Source organism: Vipera berus (genome assembly GCF_964194415.1).
Source record: "Vipera berus genome assembly, chromosome: W".
Taxonomy (NCBI): Eukaryota; Metazoa; Chordata; class Lepidosauria; order Squamata; family Viperidae; genus Vipera; species Vipera berus.
The window spans coordinates 32570537-32582966 of record NC_138210.1 but is presented as its reverse complement, the minus strand read 5'-3'; positions in this window follow the sequence as shown (position 1 = coordinate 32582966).

Sequence of the window (12430 nt, the reverse complement as noted above, 5' to 3'; positions counted from 1 at the left end):
AGATTCTACAATCCTCCCAGCTGGAAGCTAGACCCAAACAACCAGGAGAATTGGTCTTGTCGTCAGAATGTATTAAGCCCAGCGGAGACTCCAGATGCCTTGAAGTGGCCTTGCCATCCCAAAGGGCTTGAAAGGCAGAGGAGGTGGAGTGACAACAGAGAGACTCCCGCACATCGCATTCCCCAGACCGGTGGGGAGCTGCCAGCCCATCTGAGACTGAATACCTGGGTAAGTGGAAATATCCATCTGCAGCCCATAGCCAATGAATTGACTATCTAGCAGAAAGGTTTGAAGAGCTAGAAGTAAGGAGCGCAAAACAGCTCCTGCCGAGAGAGGCCCCCAGCCCCCCTTTTGCAGATCTAACAGCCCTCCAACCCCTGGAGTTCCCTGCTAGGGCCTCCAGTCCCACAGAGGAAGAGAACCCCAGTCTTGGACCCCCACAGCAGTAGGGAGTATGGCAACCCCCTCAGATGCAGGGGCAACAACCTCTACGCCTAAATCAGCTAATAGAGGCCTTGCAACAGCTTTGGGTGATGCAGAAGCCATGAGAGCAACAGCTAGTTGGAGGATGACAACTCCATGGAGGCTGGTCACTGCCCTCGAGCACCAAGCAACCACTGAGGGGCCCGCAATTGAGGGAGGCGCCACAGCAATCGAGGCTAACATGACTCCTAGTAGATCAGTAGCAGAGGGCGCTACAATTCCCTGCAGACCAACAACAGAGTAGATGACAACAACCCACATCTATCCAACAACCATTGAGGGGCCTACAGCAGCAGGTGGTGCCTACGACTTCCCACTGGCCATCAGCAGCCTCCCTGTCAATGCTGCAAACATTGACGTGTTTTTGCACTGACAATATAAGAGACAGCCTGTTATTTTAATTGCTTCATTTGGGGGGGGGGGGAAGGACACCTACCTGGATGTTGTGAGAAGATTGGAAAGCCCGTGTAAAGAATGGGAAGTGAAACCTCATATGTAAAACTAATTGGATAATGTGATTTATGACATGTAGATAAGGGCGGGGATTGTGTGTGTGTGTTATGATGGTTTTGGGGGGGAGGAGATTTCAGCTTTTGGCATCCCTCCATGAGTGCCGATGTTTCGTTTCATTACTAAGACTTTTTAGATAAATAATATGCCTGCAATCTGTTTGAATTATCTCATTTATCAGAACCATGACTTCATGCCAGAATCTAACTTCTTTCAAAGGGGGGTCCTGAACCCCCACCGCTGTCTCCGATAAGAGAGATAAGCTGGCAAAGATTCAGGGAAGAATCCTCAGGATGGAAAGGGAAAGCCTGGCTGCTGGCAAAACTTCTGAAGAGGAAATAATGAATAGTTTTCTGTGGGAAGATGAATTTGAGCCGAGCTCCAAACGTCAGCAGATAACTGAGCTTATCTCATCGTCAAGCTGGAACCACTCCAGTAGAGAATACAGAGGCCAGACTGTGCGGCAAGAGGCCCCAGAAGCAGAATGGGGAAGAGATGCTAGATCATCAACCACTGAGAATCTGGGTGAGTGGAAAATCGTGTCTGCAGATCAGACTGCCTGCCAGACCCAGGAGTCCCCCGCCAAGCCCTCCAGACCCATAGAGACAGAGGCCTGGGGCCTCTGCAGCAATGGGAGGTTGGGAAAACCCCACAAGTGAAAGACCAACAACCTCTGAGCTTGCCCCAGCTAATAGAAGCCTTGCAACAGCTGGGGGTGGTGCAGAAGCCTGGAGACCAGGAGCTGGTGGGAGGACAACAGCAAGGGTGGCAGCAGCAGGACCCAAACATGTAAACCCTGAACATACAGCAGGACCAGTGGGGCCAGCAGCAAAATTTTGGAGGAATTTCTTAAATTAATTGGATCATCTCAAGGCCTATCAACTGCTTTTCACCCGGCTACTAACAGAGCCACAGAATCCACTAACAAAATGGTGGAACAATATCTCAGATGCTACGTTTCTTACCAACAAACTGCACCGACCTCCTCCCTTTCGCAGAAGTGGCTTACAATAATTCAGTACACAGCAGCACCCGCTACACTCCTTTCCGTGTAGCCACAGGGAAAGAATTCAACCCCATACCTGAATACCCTAAGTTGCCCTCCGCTTCCCAGACACTTGATCAATGGGTGAGGGGTTGGGAAGGAGTTTGGAAAAACACAAAGATGGCCTTAAAAAAGAACTTTGGAGACTTATAAAAAGCAGGCTGATAAAAAGAGAGCTCCCCAAAGGACAGTCCAAGTTGGGGAAAAGGTTTATTTGTCGACCAAATACTTACGCCTTAAAATACCCAACAAGAAATTAGGACCGAAATTCTTGGGGCCTTTCCCCATTGTGAGAATCATCAACCCAGTCACAGTAGAATTGAAACTCCCCAGACCTTTGGGAAAAATTCACCCTGTTTTCCATTGTAGCTTACTGAAACTTTTTCAAGCCTCTACTTTAAGACCTCCCCCTAAGAAAGCACCTGGACCCCTCGTAGTAGCGGGTCAGACCCATTATGAAGTGAAACGTATTCTTGACTTGAGAATTTTTAAGGGAAAATTGTAGTACCTAGTACAATGGAAAGGATACTCATTGTCTGAAGCCACTTGGGTGAAATCTAGCAATGTGAGAGCTGACAGACTTAACAGAAAGTTTTATGAGAAACACCCCAACAAACCAAACGTCAGCTCCTAATTTGTGTTTTTGTTTACATTACAAGATCTGTCCTTTTTGTAAGGGGGGCCAGATGTCAACGCTGCTAACATCGGATGTTCTTGCTTTGACGGAGCATTTTCAAGGAGCATTTTCAAGGTTGAATGTAATAAGAGGCGATAAGAAAGAACTGGGGGTTAAGCTAAGGAGGGAGAGCTTACCTTTCAAACTAATTGGAGAATGTGATTTAAGACAGCAACGAAAGGAGGGAACTGTGTTTCATTATTATTGTGCTAAGGGGAGGGGAATCCAGATTCCAGCTTTACCCAAGCATTGCCGATGTTATATTGCTGTAATAAAAGACTTTTAAGGTAAACAATGCCTCAGAGTTCTCTGAAGAGCTCATCCATCGGAAACTTGACAGCAAACTCTTTTGCATTACTATTTTTTAACATTTTTAATTTTTTTTGCATTTTAGTATTCAATGACTATGGGACCCATAGTTTAAGGACTGATATTATAGTTTAGTTAGGCCATGTGTAACTGACAGACTGGATGCCAATTTGTGATTTTAATATAGATTTTATCTGTTATTTATTATTTTACTCTAGAATTTTAGCTGGATATTCTTTCAGTGTTTTTATTTGTTCTGGTCGTTGACTATAATAAACTTGAAGTTAACTATTAATGCAGCCTAGGATTGCATTGGCTTTTTTGGCTGCAGCAGCACACTGTTGACTCATATTTACTGTAAGTGATTGTCCACTAGGACTCCAAGATCCCTCTCAAAGTTACTGATATTGAGCCAACTTTCACCCAGTCTGTACCTGTACAAATGGTTTTTCTTGCCTAAGTGTAAAACCTTACTTTTTTATTATTAAAAAGTTTTACAATACATTTTTAAATACAATAAACTCCCTCCTCCCCCTCCCCTCTCCCCAACCCTCCCCTAACCTCCCCTCCCCCCTCCCCGACTTCCCAGAGCTGAATACAGGGTATAGTAATACAAACATAAGCTAAAATATGCTAACAACAAAAATAAAACATTAAGTTCTATCGCACTTTAACCCTCAAAACCTTACTTTTATCTATGTTGAATTTCATTTTGTTAGATAGGGCCAAGTGTTCAAGTCTGTTGAGATCCTTCTGACTCTTGAGCCTATCTTCTGAATCTGGGGCATTGGCTATTCCTGCTAGCTTAGTGTCATCTGTAAATTTGATTAGTTCCCCTTCTATTCCGACATCTAAATCATTTATGAAGATATTGAAGAGTACTTGGCCTAAAACAGAACATCTGGGGTAGCCCACTACCCACCTCTTTCCATGTGGATTTAGTTCCGTTAAGGACGACACATTGAGTTGAAACTGTTTCACATCTAATGTGTGAGTGCAGCAAAATCATGTAAACTGATTACAAAGCTAGACATGACCGAGTTTCTAAATTAATCCACTGGGCATTGTGTAAAAAATACGACTTGCCTGTGTCCAAAAAGATGTGGGAACATAGGGTGGAAAAAGTTGTTGAGAATGAGAGGGTGAAGATCTTGTGGGACTTTTGAATACAGACAGATCGCCATTTGGAACACAACACGCCAGATATCACAGTTGTAGAGAACCGAAGCGTACAGCTGATTGATATCATTGTACCAGGAGATGCCAGAGTCGAAGAAAAAGAACTGGAAAAAATTACGAAATATCGCGACCTGGCCATTGAAACTGCGCGATTATGGATGAAACGTGTAACAGTGATACCCATTGTCATCGGGACACTGGGAACTATGTCCAAAAACTTTGCAAAACACATCAAGAAACTGCAGCTTCCTGCAATAACTCCAGCAATGCTAACAAAAACTGCGCTACTTGTAACATCTTACATTTTAAGGAGGTACCTGGTTGATACCTAGGATGCTGGCAGCAACCTGTGTCAACCATCAGTGCCAGTCAATTTGAATGTTCAGTTGACTGAGGTTCATGTTTAATGAAAACAACAACAACAACAACAATAATAATAAAGCACGACATGGCCAGTACATTAAAAAAAATAGCTGGGAAAGCAGATAATAACAAAACCTGGCAATGGCTAAGAGGAGGAAAGTTGAAGAAAGAGACCAAGGGACTAATTCTGGCTGCACAAGACCAAGCCTTAAGGACAAATGCATACAAAGTCAAAATTGAGAAGACAGCAACAGACAGTAAGTGCTGTCTATGCAAAGAAGCTGAAGAAACAGTGGACCACCTGGTAAGCTGCTGCAAGAAGATCGCACAGACTGACTACAAGCAGTGGCATGACAAAGTAGCAACAATGGTGCATTGGAAGATCTGCAAGAGATATCATTTGACTGTAAGCAAGAACTGGTGGGATCATAAAAAAGAGAAAGTCATAGAAAATGATAAAGTTAATCTGCTCTGGGACTTCGGAATTCAAACAGAAAAGCACCTGCAACATAACACCCCGGACTTAACATTTGTCGATAAGAAAGACAAAAAAGTCTGGATAGTGGACGTGGCAGTGCCTGGAGACAGCAGAATAGATGAGAAAGAACTGGAGAAGATAACAAAATACAAAGACCTACAAATAGAAATAGAAAGACTGTGGCAAAGGCAAGCAAGGATAGTACCAATTGTAATAGGTGCCTTGGGTACAATCCCAAAACAACTGGAGCACCACTTGAACACCATTGGCATTGACAAATTCGCCATTAGTCAATTGCAAAAGGCGGCCTTACTAGGAACTGCTTCCATCCTGCGACAATATCTGTAATGCCATCAAACATCCACATCTGCCTATCCCAGGTCCTTGGTAAGGACTTGATAGGTAGACAAAAATGCCAAATCCAGTCTGAACATCTGTCTGACTGTGCGATGATCAATAATAATAATAATAAAGTTGGAAGGGACCTTGGAGGTCATCTAGTCCAATCCCCTGCTCAAGCAGGAAACCCTATACCATTTCAGACAAATGGCTGTCCAGTCTCTTCTTGAAAACGTCTGCTGCTATCATGTCACCCCTAGTCCTTCTTTTCATTAAACTAGACATAGGCAGGAAACCCTATAGTATACTATACTTGTGCTTTTGGTTTTTCTTGCCTAAATGTAGAACATTGCTTTTTTCACCATTGAATTTCATTTTGTTAGGTAGCGCCCAATGTTCAAGTCTGTCCAGATCCTTCTGTATCTTAAGCCTATCTTCTGGAGTGTTGGCTATTCCTGCCAGCTTGGTGTCATCTGCAAATTTGATGAGTTCCCCATCTATCCCCTCATCCAAATCATTGATGAAGATGTTGAAGAGCACTGGGCCCAGAACAGAGCCCTGGGGCACCCCACTACACACTTCCCTCCATGTAGATGCGGTTCCATTGAGGACCACATGCTGAGTACGGCCGGTCAGCCAGCTACAAATCCATCTGGTGGTGATGCTGTCTAACCCACATTTTTCTATCTTATCAAGTGGTAGGTTGTGATCTACTTTATCAAATGCCTTACTGAAATCCAAGTAAATTATATCCACAGCATTCCTCTGGTCCACTAATTTTATCAGAGAGATCTTTGTGCAACCATACTGGTTTTTGTTGGATTTCTTGTTTTTCTTTTTCAGTGGTATTGAGCTGGACTAGGCTTTTATAATCATATTTTTCAGAGTTTCCCAACCTTCTTGAGTTGGCTTCCCCTTTAAGATTTTCATCCATTGGATCCTTCCCAAGCTTTTTCTCAGTTTGTCAAAATCAGCTGTTTTAAAGTCCAAGACACTGGTTTGATTATGTTCTGTTGCTTGTGCCTGTATTACATTGAATTCTGATATGACATGGTCACTCTCCCCTAAAGTTCCTACAACTTCAATCCCCTCTATGACTTCTTCTCTGTTAGTAAGAATGAGGTCCGTTTCGCCACGACGTCAAAACCAGAAGCCACTCTATGATGCAACATTTTACCCAACTGAAGGTGAGAAACAGGAGTGTGATGACCCAGGGTACAGCACAGAGGCAATGCAGTCAGCTGGCAATTCAAACCGCCCTTTAATTGCTCCAAATTTTCCCCAAATGCTCCCACGTTTCAGGCAAGCCTCCAAACAAAGGAAGACACACACACCTTTAGCCGCCTCTGGCTGCAAGTAGTTTCACATACAGTCTGATTAGAAGAGGAATTTACTCAAGGCCACGGAGATAACAAGGAATGACACATACATCATAAACCTAACGAGTCTGTGTGAATACAAGCTTGCCTGAGCAGTTTCAGAAGAGAAGCCAAAATACAGTCCGAGGTCTTTGAACATCCAAGCAACGTTGTCAGCCAGTCCAATGGTCAGAGTTTCCGGGTTTCAAAGCAGAAGTCACAGAACAAGAGATCAGCAACAACACACAAAACTCCAAGGAATCAGTGTTTGTTCGCGACAAATGCCTCTCCCCACAGCGTCTCCTTAAGTCTCAGTCTCCAGTTGTGCCTTGTGGAGAGGGGCGGGCCACTCTCCTCCCGAGTAGTTGAGTCTGCCTGCATTGTTCCTTCCTTCTCTCCACTCTCCATGCTCTAGTATCAGGAGCGGTTGGCCCTTGCTCATTGCCTGAGCTCTGTCTCTCTTTTTTTTATTAAAGAGTTTTAAAAAATTTTTTTACAATACATAGCCCCAAAACCCACCCACCCCAAACCACCCCCTTCCCCCCCACTTCCCAGAGCTGAATACAGGGTTATAGATATAATAATCATATTCTAACTAAAATTATCCATTCTAAAATTAACCAAATTCATAATGTGCTTTAACTCACCTTTAACATAGATACATTAAAATTATTAAAAACATAATAATAATAACTTAAACAAAAATAATAACAATATCCCTCTAAAATCTACTCATAAGCTAAGTGGAACTTTTTAGTCCCATATTTGTTCTGAATATAATCTATCCATCTTCTCCAAACTGAAATATATCTATATTCTTCTATAGTAGGCAAACTATCCTTCTTCCAGTATTGTCCCACCAGTAACCGTGCTGCTGTTATCAAATTCAACATCAGATTGGTTTCTTTAGTATCACAATCTACAACAATACCCAATAAAAACAATTGTGGAGAAAACTTTATCTTTCTCTTAAAAATCTTTTGAATGTTCCACCAAATTTTAATCCAAAAAGCTTTTATATTTCTACAAGTCCACCACATATGAAAATAGGTGGCATCTACACTACCACATCTCCAGCATTTAGACTGTAGTTTAGGATACATGGTAGACAACTTTTTGGGATCCAAATGCCATCTATAAAACATTTTATAAAAATTTTCTCTTAAATTTTGAGCCTGTGTAAATTTAACATTTCTAACCCAGATTACCTCCCAAGTATCCAACGGAATTGGTTCCTGAATATTTTGTGCCCACTTTATCATACAATCTTTAACTAATTCCGTTTCCGAATCCAATTCAATTAAAACATTATATATCCTCTTTATATGTGCATGATTTAAATCTCTAATTTGTTTTACTAAGTTTTCATCTGTAGTTGTGATGCCAACCTTCCGATCCAGCTTCCACCTAGCTTTCAATTGGGTATATTGAAACCAAGAGTAACTTATGTTTTCTTGTTTTAACTCATCTAATGATTTAAGTTGCCAATTATTCCCTTCCAATCTAAGTAATTCCTTATAGGAAACCATATCCAAACTCACTCCCATAGATACGCCTTCTATCGCGTGTCCGGGAATTCCCCAAATTGGTATTTTATAATTTAACTTATAATAATACTTTTTCCAGACACGCAGCAAGGCACGTCTAAGAATATGAGATTTAAAAGCCCTGTCCACCTTTTTATCATAAAGCAAATATGCATGCCATCCATATACCAAGTCCCAACCCTCAAGGTGAAGTATTCTTTTATTAGTTAAATTAAGCCAATCGCTAAGACCACCGCATCATAATACAATTTCAAATTAGGCGCCTTGAGTCCCCTTCTTTCCCTAGCATCTTGCAGAATCTTAAATTTGACTCTTGGTTTTTTCCTCGCCCAGATAAATTTATTAATACCCTTCTGCCATTCATCAAGGTTGGCATCCTTTTTCAATATGGGTATCATTTGAAACAAAAAGAGAAACTTTGGCAGAACATTCATTTTAACAGCTGCGATTCTTTCCAATAGAGATAATTGTAATTTTTTCCAATTATTTAAATCCTTTTGTATCTTCAACCATAGTGTTTCATAGTTATTCTTATAATTTTGCATTTGAAGCTGCAATATACACTCCCAAATACTTAACCTTTTTTACTGTTTGAAAACCTGTTAATTTGATTAACATTTCCCTTTCACTCATAGACATATTCTTAGACAATATCTTGGTCTTATTACTATTTACCTTAAACCCAGAAACCTTACCATACTGAGTTATAATTTCCATCAAATCTATAACCGATTGTATCGGTTGAGATAATGTCACAACCAAGTCATCAGCAAAAGCTCTCAATGTATAATCATTCTGTTTTATTTTAATTCCCTTTATCATAGAGGACTCTCGAAATTTAATTAATAAAATCTCTAATGTTAAAACAAACAACAATGGTGATAGGGGGCATCCCTGTCTTGTACCTTTTTCAATTTTAAACGTCTCTGTTAACCCCCCATTAATTATAATTTGTGCAGTTTGTTGTTGATATATAGCTTTAATAGAATGTAAGAATCCTTCTCCAAAATTCATTTCCTCAACAACTCTCAATAAGAATTGCCAATTCAATTGATCAAAAGCTTTTTCTGCATCCAAAAATATCAATGCTGCAGGGACTTGGTTGTTCTTATCCAAATATTCAAGCAAATTTACAATTTGTCTTACATTATATTTTATGTACCTTCCAGATATAAATCCCGATTGATCACTATGAATCATTTGCTTTAAAACTTTCATTAATCTATTAGCCAATACTTTAGCAAAAATCTTATAATCTGTATTCAAAAGCGATATAGGTCTATAATTTTTAGGTTGAGTAAGGTCTTGATCCTCCTTTGGAATCATTGATACAAAGGCTGTCCTCCAAGATGGAGGAACTGCTCCTCCAGTCTGAATTTCATTAAACAACATCTTTAAAGTTTCAATCATTTCAACCAACAACATTTTATAATAAATTGCTGTTAATCCATCTGTTCCCGGGGCCTTGGCCACTTTCAACTGTTTAATAGCTAAAGAGATTTCCTCTGATGTTATTAAGCGGTTCATCTCAAGTTGTTGTTCTTTTGAGAGTCTCGGAAAATGTGCTTCCTGTAAATATTTATCTATATCTAAAGCTTGTATGTTTTCTCTACAATATAATTTCGAATAAAAATCTAAAAAACTCCTCTTTTGTTGATAGACTTCTTTTCCTTTATATTCTATTTTATCTATAGTACGTAATTTCTGTTTCTTCCTTAATTGGTAAGCCAACCACCTACCAGGCTTATTAGCATTACAAAAAGTATTATGCCTAGCATAACGCAAATTAGTTGCTACTTGGTCAGCCATTAGCATACTAAATTGTTCTTTCAATAAATGTATCGAGTTCCTTAAATTATTAACCAATGGATTCAAAATAAAATCTTTCTCTTTAGATTTAATCTCTTCCTCAAGATCTTTACGTTTTTGCATTTGCTTACGCCTATAAGCATTATTCATATAAATCAAGACCCCTCTCATATAAGCTTTACTAGCATCCCAAACCATTCCCATTGATGTACCTTTATGCATATTTATAACAAAAAATTCTTTCACATGTTCTCTACATTTCTGCAAGAACACCTCATTTGTAAATAAATTTTCATTCAATCTCCAGGATCTTCTATTACCATCTTCAGCAAAAAAACTCCAACCAAACAGGACTATGATCCGACAATGTCCTAGGAAAAATCTTAACGTTCTTAACCCTAGAGAAAAGATAAGTAGTAATTAAAATAAAATCAATCCTAGAGAAAGATTTATGTCTATCCGAAAAAAAGTAAAATCTCTGTCTTTCATATTCCTTTCCCGCCATACATCTCTCAACTCCAAATCCTCCTTCAAATCAAAAAAGGCTTTGGGCAGTTTTGAATAATTAGAAGGGTTTTTAAAAGATCCCTTCTTATCTTCAGATGAGTCCAAAACTCCATTCCAGTCCCCCATCATAATAACAGATTTGTAATCCAATTCAATTAGCCTTTGATGTAAAAATTTAAAAAACTTTTGCTGTTGTTGATTTGGAGCATATAATCCAATAAGAAGAACTTTCTTTCCTTGTAACATCAATTCAATACTAACATATCTCCCTTGTTTGTCCAATTCAATTAATCTAGCCAAAAAATCTTTTCTTAAATAAATGACGACTCCAGCCTTCTTGTCCGGAGCAAAAGCTGCAAAATGTGTTCCCAACCGGGAATTAACCAAATACTTTTGGTCCTTTAATGCAATATGAGTCTCTTGTAAGCAAACAATGTCATTTTTATGTTGTTTCAAATAGTAAAATATTTTCTTTCTTTTCTGTGGTGAGTTTAAGCCATTAACATTCCATGTCAGGAACTTCACCATCTCTGGTGACCAGGAGCCTTTGGAACATAACCTGAAGATCACCTGTTACTCTCTTCGGGCGTGCTCCTCCCACAGGCTCTGAAACAGCCGCATCTTGCGTAGTTAGACCAGATACAAGCTTGTTTTTGGTCTTTTTCCTTACGCTTGTATGCAGCCCTAGTCATCCTCTGTTCTTTCGGGTCATCCTTTAACACCAAACTCTGCTCCATAGTCTCAGCCTGCCGTATCTCCTCAAGAGGCAGTGACATTGCCCCTTCACTCAGTTGTTTATCTTCCTGTCTTACTTCTGTTCTTTTAACTCGAGGAGACGGTGGTGAGCCTGCTTTAAGGACCTTAGTATAAAAATCTTTTGCTTTTAAAATTGTGTTCAGCCTATACCCCGTCCCTGCATAATTCACCACAATTCCAATGGGTATTTCCCATCTAAACTGAATTTGTCGCTTCTTAAGCTCATCAGACAAAAAGGCAAAGTCTTTCCTTTTTCTAAGAATTTTTGGGGGTATCTCCTTTAAAATTATAATATCTTGGCCTGTAATTTGGAATCTTTCCCGGTAAAAAGCCTGGATAATTGCATTTCTTTTTTTAAAATTGAATTTATTATTTAAAACATTGGACACGGTGCAAACGGACTGACATACCTTCTTGTCTACATTATTTTTAAAATTTGCATATATGTATATATACACATAAGATACACTTAAAATACATATCAGTTATATATAATAATACAATACTTAGAGCAATCAACCAATCTATAAATTCTAATAGAGACTTTCCTTTTGTTCCCGCCAGAAATAAAACTTATTCCAAATTTTATAGTAGCCTGATTGATCTTTATTCTTAATTTCCAAAGTTAATTTGTCCATTTCTGCACATTCCCAGATTTTCCTTATTACCTCGTTTTCTACCGGAATTTCACTCCTTTTCCAATTCTGGGCAAATGACATTCTTGCTGCTGTAATAATATGAATCATCAGATACAACTCTTCTTTGGGGTATTTCTCTTTTATTATGCCCAATAGGAAAACTTCTGGACTAAACTCAACTTCTCGTCTTAGTATTTCTTTTAGCCAGGTCCAAATCATTTGCCAATATCTTTGCGTCTTGCTGCAGGACCACCATGTATGAAAATATGTACCTATTTCTTTGGAACATTTCCAACATTTAGGAGATACTGTCTTATACATTTTGGCTAAACGTGCTGGGGGAAGATGCCATCGGTAGAACATTTTAAATAAGTTTTCTTTGTAGGTTGAAGCCAGTGTTATTCTTTTATTTCTGTCCCAGAGTGTTTGCCAT